This window comes from Pantherophis guttatus, chromosome 2 (assembly GCF_059756535.1).
Source record: "Pantherophis guttatus breed Tessera chromosome 2, ASM5975653v1, whole genome shotgun sequence".
Taxonomy (NCBI): domain Eukaryota; kingdom Metazoa; phylum Chordata; class Lepidosauria; order Squamata; family Colubridae; genus Pantherophis; species Pantherophis guttatus.
In genome coordinates, this window is record NC_142064.1 from 33,243,076 (window position 1) to 33,251,098 (window position 8,023).

Below are 8,023 nucleotides of genomic sequence, written 5' to 3' on the forward strand. Positions count from 1 at the left end.
TATGTTTCCTTGCATTTGAGTAGAATATTTTTGAAGTCTGGCCGATTCTGTTTGTTTCTACTTTTCTTTGCTTTTGGACCTATCCTGCAGTTTTTTGTATATATCCTCTTGCAAAATATAAATAAATAAAAATCCTACCATCTATTTTCAGCCATTGGAATCCAAAGAAGGTCCAGAAGCTGCAAAAATTAGGCTGGGACTTTGTCTGTGCTATGAATGTTTCTTATGCAGAAGGATTTTTTTTTACACAAAAGGCATTATTGATACAAAAAATAGCCTTTTAAAAACACAACACAGCGCAGCATACACACACGCACAATATATGTATCTCATCTGTCTCCAACTGCCTTCAGCAGTAATGTGCGCCATAGGAAACGCCTGCTCAGTCAGAAAGACTCGCTTGTCCTAAAATGGGCATCTTGCCAGTTCACAAATTAAGCTGCTGTCTCAAGTTCTTTTCTTCTACAAGGATGCCACCAGGCCAGGGCTTTAGGGCAAAGTCTGTATCTCCTTTCATAGAATTGCTATTATGCAAGAAATATTTTTAAACTGCCCTTTGTCCCTTCGGATGCACGGACCTAGCCTAAATGAATGGTACAAAAGTAAAATTCGCGTTTGAATAGGAAAGCAAGAACCTCCTCAAGCAGAATTAGCTAGAAGGCAAGATTGTGGATTGCTCTTAAATATTTCCTGGTCCAAAGGCCTGATGGTGGGTCAGGGCTGGGTAGAGATATTAACAGATATTATTAAGCAGCATGGTCTGTTTGGGATTTTCCCCAGCTCTGCATGCCATTCTGCACGTCCTGATTGCGTTACAAAACGATCAAGAAAAATAGGACTTCAAACCTACAAAAGGGGAGGGCAGACGTAGCCATCTGTCACAACATTTCCTCTTTGCCAGCATGAACAGTCAGTGAAAAACTGGGCAGGTAAGGAATGTGAATGGTTTAGCCCACATTCTTCTTATGGCAGGGAAATGTGGATTTATTCCACCGATAGAACTGTGCAAAGGTCTGGAAAAGCAGTAAAGCTCACATTTTCTAGCTTTGCCTGCATAAGCCTATTGATATGAACATTGTCCTGGCTGAACAGATTATGAGCTCTCCATCATCGTAAGTCTCCCAATCCATCTCAGTTTAATATGAAAGTAAGAAACATGCGAAGACCCCATATTTGGATTAAGGAGGAAATCCCAAAGGTGCTTTTTCAAGAGGCAACTGGACTTTCTTGTTTTTTCTTTTGAAGACACTTCACTTCTCATCCAAGAAGCTTCTTCAGCTCTAATAGTGACCCTCTAAAAGGATGCAAATTACCTGCTTTCTGCAAGGAATATAAACCCTTCCATTTGGGCACTATCCTGTCAGAGATGAAGAAGCAGTAAAGAACGGTGAAGAAAAAAAGAAAATTCAGTTGCCTCCTGAAAAAGCACCTTTGGGACAACTATGACCTGGATAACTGAGAATCTCTACAGATGCATCACATGCTGGCCACGCCCATGCCCGGTTTAGTGAAGGGGGGAAGTCATGATATGTCACATGGCCAGGGGTGGGTTCTAATTTTTTTTACTACCAGTTCTGTGGGCGTGGCTTATTTTGTGGGTGTGGCTTGATGGTGTGGCCATCTGGAACGAGCTCCCCCCGGAGATACGGAGGATCCTGGACCTGCGCACTTTTCGCCGTGCCATCAAAACATTTCTTTTCCAGCAGGCCGGCCTGGCCTAACCTCTCTTTTAAACTTTTAAACTTTTAAAATTCTTTAATTTTAAATTTGTCTTAAGAATTTGGGGTGTTTTAAATTTCGTTTTCCGGGCCAAATTATTTAATTGTATTTTAATGCTTTTTTAACATTTGTATTATATGTATTTTATCTGGCTGTTCACCGGCCTGAGTCCTTCGGGAGTAGGGCGGTATATAAATTCAAATAATAATAATAATAATAATAATAATAATAATAATAATAATAATAGTCATGTGACAATTCTTTAGGATTTAGCAGAGGTATTGGTCTACCAGGCTTTTAACTGCTTGCAGAGCTGTACCAGTCTACTCATTTGTTTTTGCAGGCATTGGTCTATTCATTTATTTTTGCAGGCACTGGTCTACTCATTTGTTTTTGCAGGCACCGGTCTACTCATTTGTTTTTGGAGGCACCAGTCTACCAGCACACTGCCTTTTAACACTGATCATCTGTAGGGCAGCCCTTTGAAGCCCCGCAGCAAGAGTTTAAACAGCTTTTTTCCTTCTAGCAGATCAGCTGGGACTCAGGAGGCAGCAATAGATTGGGGGTGGGCCCAAATAAAAGGTAAGAATAACGTGGGGGGCGGGGTGGGGTGGGGCAGAACTGGTTCAGTGATGTCATATTGTCACCGCTACTGGCTCGGTGGAACCGGGAGGAACCCACCACTGCACCGATGCCATGACGCTGCAGGTTTGACACCCCTGCTCTACAGATATTAAGGAGGAAACTGTACAGCTAGGATTAATATTGGAGTACCATAAGCAGCCTCCTGGCACTACAAATTCTACACTGTTCTTGAATATCCCCAAGATGTAAATTTTGAGGAATTATATGAATCTCCCACCAGTGTCCACAAGATTGAAAAGGTTAACATGTCTCTTGTGGTTTAGCAGGGATGACCAATGATCCACTTTGGATCATAGGCCAAAATCTCACAGACAGAAAAGAGTCCTAAGAGTTGAAACTTCCCCCTGTCCCCAACATGCTCAGACTCATATGCTTTTTTCTTCTAATTGTGACCCAGGTCACAATTTTGCTGATGATAGCAGAGTAGAGTGATTAGGGCATACGATGAATGAGCTTGCATCATGAGTCTGATTTTTAAGCTGACTCAGCACTCACCACAGCATTTTCAGCACGCTACCAGCGGGTAATGGACCTCAAGGGACATGGCTCCAGCTGGGGATAATTGAGCATAATTACTGCAATGCAACCCCCTCCTCAAACTCTGCAATGGGAACACAGGCACTGATCATAGCCAGTCACATTGAAATGTTCTCAGCCCTTCAGGGGTTCTAAGCCGCATAAAAGAATTTGCTTCCAATCTCAATTCTGTTGCCAAAATCATTGTGTCCAGCTCTAGCTGGGAATTCTAAACACTGATAGCATCTTTTTAAGAGAAAAGAAACAAAAACATTTCTTATAATATGAAATTATTTAGATGACAAAAACCTTTACAATCCAAATCTTCAGCATAAAATCTTGCCCCTGGAGCAGACAGAGTTTTATAAATTAGCTGTTTAAAAATCATGCCAAAACAGGAAAAGCCAAAGACTTCCTTAAAGCAGAAGTTTCTTTTAAAATCTTCAGACATTAAAGATAAGCAAGTAGGAGAGGGAGGCAGTGTCAGATTTAGAAACATATGTTATTATGGAGGGTCACACAGTCAGCCAAGTGTTTAGACTGGATTTGGCATTTTTGTCCATTTCCCAAGGCCCTAAGATAGGCAGTTATAGTTATTTGATGGTGTCCAAAGTACCATTACAGCAGGATGCAAGGTGTTCCAAGAACAGCTGCCCATTGCAATTGACTGATGATGATTTCATCAATGCCTTTGGTGTTCAAGTGATGCTCCAGATGTTTTGAGATTGCACCCAGAGCACCTAATACTATGGATACTATCTTTGCTTTCTTTAGCCGCAGTCATTCTAGTTCTATTTGCAGGTCTTTCTATTTTATGATTTTTTCCAATTTTTTACCTTCTATTCTGCTGCCTCCAGGTATCCAGACATTTTTGTCTTTCTTATCGACAATTGTTAAGGCTGGGTTGTTATATGGCAGGTGCTTGTCTATTTATTATTATTAATATTATTTTAAAATATTCCACACTTCCTCTTTTTGATGCATTATTTTTGTGTACTCTAGGCCTCAAAGATCATAGAGGAATCAAATCTCTTAAATAAAAGTATCAGAAGAGATGACGTCATCCAAACTAAAAGCCTATAAAGAGAATCCAGCATCATGTAAAAGAGCTCTCCCACAGATTGTCAACTCTGAAGCTGGCCTGACTGAGGCCATCTTGGAGGCTTCAGTGTTGCCACAATGGTGCTGAGGGATAGGGAGGGGGGGAATAGAGATAGTTGGAGTTTTGTAGCCAAAACAAAATAGTTTCTCCTGAGAACCAAGGACATTCCCACAGGTGGCTGAAGAGAGGAGGAGAGAAGTTTCCAAGCAACTGGACAGCACCTTGATTGGATCATGTGACTGATTGTTTGGAAAAGGGGGAAAAACTTTTACTTTTAATTAGGTGAAAACCACGGGAACTTTTAGAGTCAGTTTTCACCAGTCTGTGCCAATATGATATATCTAATAAACCTGTTCTTTGAGGAACCTACTTGCCTGAGAGTTCTGTTTGCTATGGGTGTATTACTTGGAACCCTGACACAGATATCCTCAGTCTTTTCACCACTCTCTCTTGCTAGAAAATGCAATTTAGGAAGCTATGTTCAGTATGGAAAGTAGACGTTTATTCTAAATTAGGTGTGGTAACTATGATCTTCCATATGCCACTAAGATTCCAGTTCCCATAAAATCAAGCAACAGTGCCAGTGGATATAGAAGTTCTGCTTTCCATATAGAATATCATTGCCCTTAGTAGGCTTCTAAAAAATGTCTCCATCTTTTTTTTTTTTGAAAAGTTTTTTTATTTTTTAAAACATGAAACATAAAATACATCTTTTTAGAGCAAGGATTTGATCTGGTATAAAGTAAATACAATTACTCACATTCCCTCAACCAATTTTCTTCCAAATTTATCCATTTACCTCTTTTAAAAAAAAAAGAAAGAAAAAAAAGAAAAAGAAATCTTGTTCTAAACATTTCAATTTTGAACATTCTACTGTCACCCTAAATTCTAAACAATTATTTCCAAATAGACATCATTCCAAATCTTTGTCATTTTAACAATCAATATTTCATATATATTCCTCATTTCTAAGACCCATTACATCAAGTCTATATTGTACCTCTTTTAAATGGCAACTAGTATCCATAATCTTGACAAAGGATATTTTCCTCCTCTTTAATTATTTCTAAATCAATCAACATTTCCATCTAAAATTTGTCACACCCAAAATACTTTATTTTAAAGTCTAATATTTAACTGATTCATAATAGCTATTTCCCAACAGTGTTTTCCGCCACTTCTTAAATGTCTCCATCTTATTTCTCACACTCAGTTGGCTTATTAAGAAATAAACAATGCATTAACTATTTCTCTTCTCTATCTCAGGAATTTATCAACTTTATTAGTAAAAAATAATCTACTTGTTCAGAAAACTGGTTAAATATTTTGATGCTGGATTTATTTTAACATGTAGCATGTTTGTTCTTTTGGAGAAAATAACTGTATTGTGAAAATGAGGTTTATGCCGTTGGAAGTATGGGATCCAATAAGAAATAGAGTTGTAGAGTATATGAGAGGAAATGAAAGAAATAGAAAACTATGTTTTTTATATATTTCCTTTTTAACATTTCTCTGTTATGCTTTTATTTTTACTTTTTAAATTAGAAAACTTTTGGAATTTGCTTGCTGTTTGTGCTGCAGATGGGGGCTATACCACTTTCTTAAGCAGTTAGGGGAAAAGCTTGGAATAAATTCTGCTTTGATGTCTGCATCCAAAAGATTCTGGATGAACTTTCTTAAAAGGAAATTGGGTTGCAGCACAGCAAATAATAGCAAATAATAACAGTGGTAATAATTGCTATCCATACGATAAAGCTGCAGGGCACAAAGGCTGTCAGTATGAATATATATTTTAAAAGTGAAAGCATTGCTATTCCCCAAAAGAAGAAAAGGCATAAAATGACAATTTCATACTGATCTCCACCAGAAGTTAAATATATTCCTTGAGAGGGAAAAGTATAGCCTCACTGTGCATAAAATGAATGGTCCACCTTAAAGTGTGAATCATACAGTTATAGTGACTGGCAAGTCAAAAATAAACAAATACTGCTCTGTGATAGGCAGCTGTCTGAATAGCAGAGGGGTTAACATAATAATGGGTCAACTCCATCTAATCAATTTGGAACAGAGTATAAATCAAGATTTATAAACTTTTTCAATATATTGCCAACAATGCTTTGGCTGTATCCTGAAACTTTTTTCTTAGCTCCTAATATTTGCACATGTTCAGTGATGATTCCAGATCCTGACATTGCCACATATGCAGAGGTGGGTTTCAGCAGGTTCTGACCAGTTCTGAAGAACCAGTAGTAGAAATTTTGAGTAGTTCGAAGAACCAGTAAATACCACCTCTGACTGGCCCCACCCCCAGCTATTCTCTGCCTCCCGAGTCCCAGTTGATCGAAGGAAATGGGGATTTTGCAATATCCTTCCCCTGGAGTGGGGAGAGAATGGAGATTTTACAGTAGCCTTCCCCTGCTACACTCACCAAGCCACGCCCACCAAGCCACGCCATGCCCCAATCAAGCCACGCCCACAGAACCGGTAGTAAAAAAAAATTAATCCTACCACTGCACATATGTATTAATAGTATTGCTTTCCATAAATTATATCTCAGTCATTTTATCTATCCTGATTCCACCCTCCAGAGTTCAAGTCATGACACAGTGTTTTCTGGAGAATTCTACCAAACCAAAGACATAAATGCTGGGAGAAATGATACGTGGTAGTCTTACAACAGGTAAAACTATAATGCAGAAGAACTAGAAAAAATGCAGAGGACTGACACAAATAGAAAGTTGGATGGTCTGTTCCTTAAGCATATCGGAGAATTTATTAGATCCTGATTTTCTTTCAAGCAGGTTGTGACAACTTTCATATTTCTTCTCTCCTCCTATTTATCATTGCAACACCTATAAGGTAGGTTAGGATGAGAAATGGCAGATGGTGCACAGTCACGGCTGATTTAGATTTCTGCATCATTGCATGTCAGGGAATGTATGAATCTATCACTTGGAGTTGTATAGCTGTTGCATTTATACTTCTGCAAATCTTAATGTTCTGACTAGGGGGCACTAAAACAGCAATGTGCCTTGTCTTCTGCCTGCCTCCCAACAGAAAGTTGGATCGATCAATCAGTCTGCAGGATGTGTATCTCCATATAACACATAGTTCAGATTTGGGAGGTGTGCATGTTGGCTTGTCTGCAACCACCCACAACCTATACTTACCCATCAACCCCTTCACAGCAGAGGTATGCGTCAACAGTACACATAGTTGTGAACAAATCTAAATCAAGCTTTCGTCAGTGAATCTTAGAAACAACTAGGGAACTTGAGAATGGGTCTCTTCTACACTTGGGCAAATGGGTAACTACCCTAAAATCAAAAAAATAATGTCTCTAAATACACCTACAAAGCAATTGATTTTTAGTAAATGAGCTGGCAGTTGCACAGAATCTCATATAAACTCCTAGTCAGAAAATGATTTATAGAGGAAATAACACGTGCATATCCTTTTTATTTTTCTGATATAGTATGCATGGCGGGGTTTTTTTCTGAAATGTGCTCATTTTCAGTTGCACATTGCAGCACAACATTTAAAGAAGCGTACATTTCAACATGTGCATATATCCTAATTCACCTATACATTTGCAAGATGAATTCATCTTGTAATTTTATGGATGGGCGGGGTAGGGGGGAATCTGATTGTTTGTTAACTGTAGATTTTAGACATTTCTGTAATTTAGCCATGACTGAAAATTCTGAAAGCTATGCAGTAATCCCAATATATTTGAAGGGCATCAAGTTGATGAAATATAAGCTTAAATAATATAATTTGTTTGAACCAATAAAAACACCGCTGGATTTATTATTTGAAAATATAATATCTGCAAACAAGGTGAGAAAATATATATCCATATTCCTAAATGCAAAGAGGCATGGACATAAATTCCAACAAAAAGCTTAGAGAAAATTGTTCTGCATATTGAATGAGAGAATTGTTATTTAAGATTTTTTTATTCTTAAGGAACATTGGATATTTGAAACCAATGTGGTTATTTTATTATATGTGAGTAGTTCAATGTTTCTCAGTCCTGAG

General features: G+C 38.2%; 1 long non-coding RNA gene across 1 annotated transcript; it reads left to right on the forward strand.

Moving 5' to 3' along the window:
• Window positions 1-2,106: 2,106 nt before the first annotated feature.
• Window positions 2,107-4,347, forward strand: LOC148115071 (uncharacterized). Its single transcript, XR_015731881.1, has 2 exons — window positions 2,107-2,301; window positions 3,883-4,347. It is a non-coding gene; the product is annotated as an uncharacterized LOC148115071 (long non-coding RNA).
• Window positions 4,348-8,023: the final 3,676 nt, after the last annotated feature.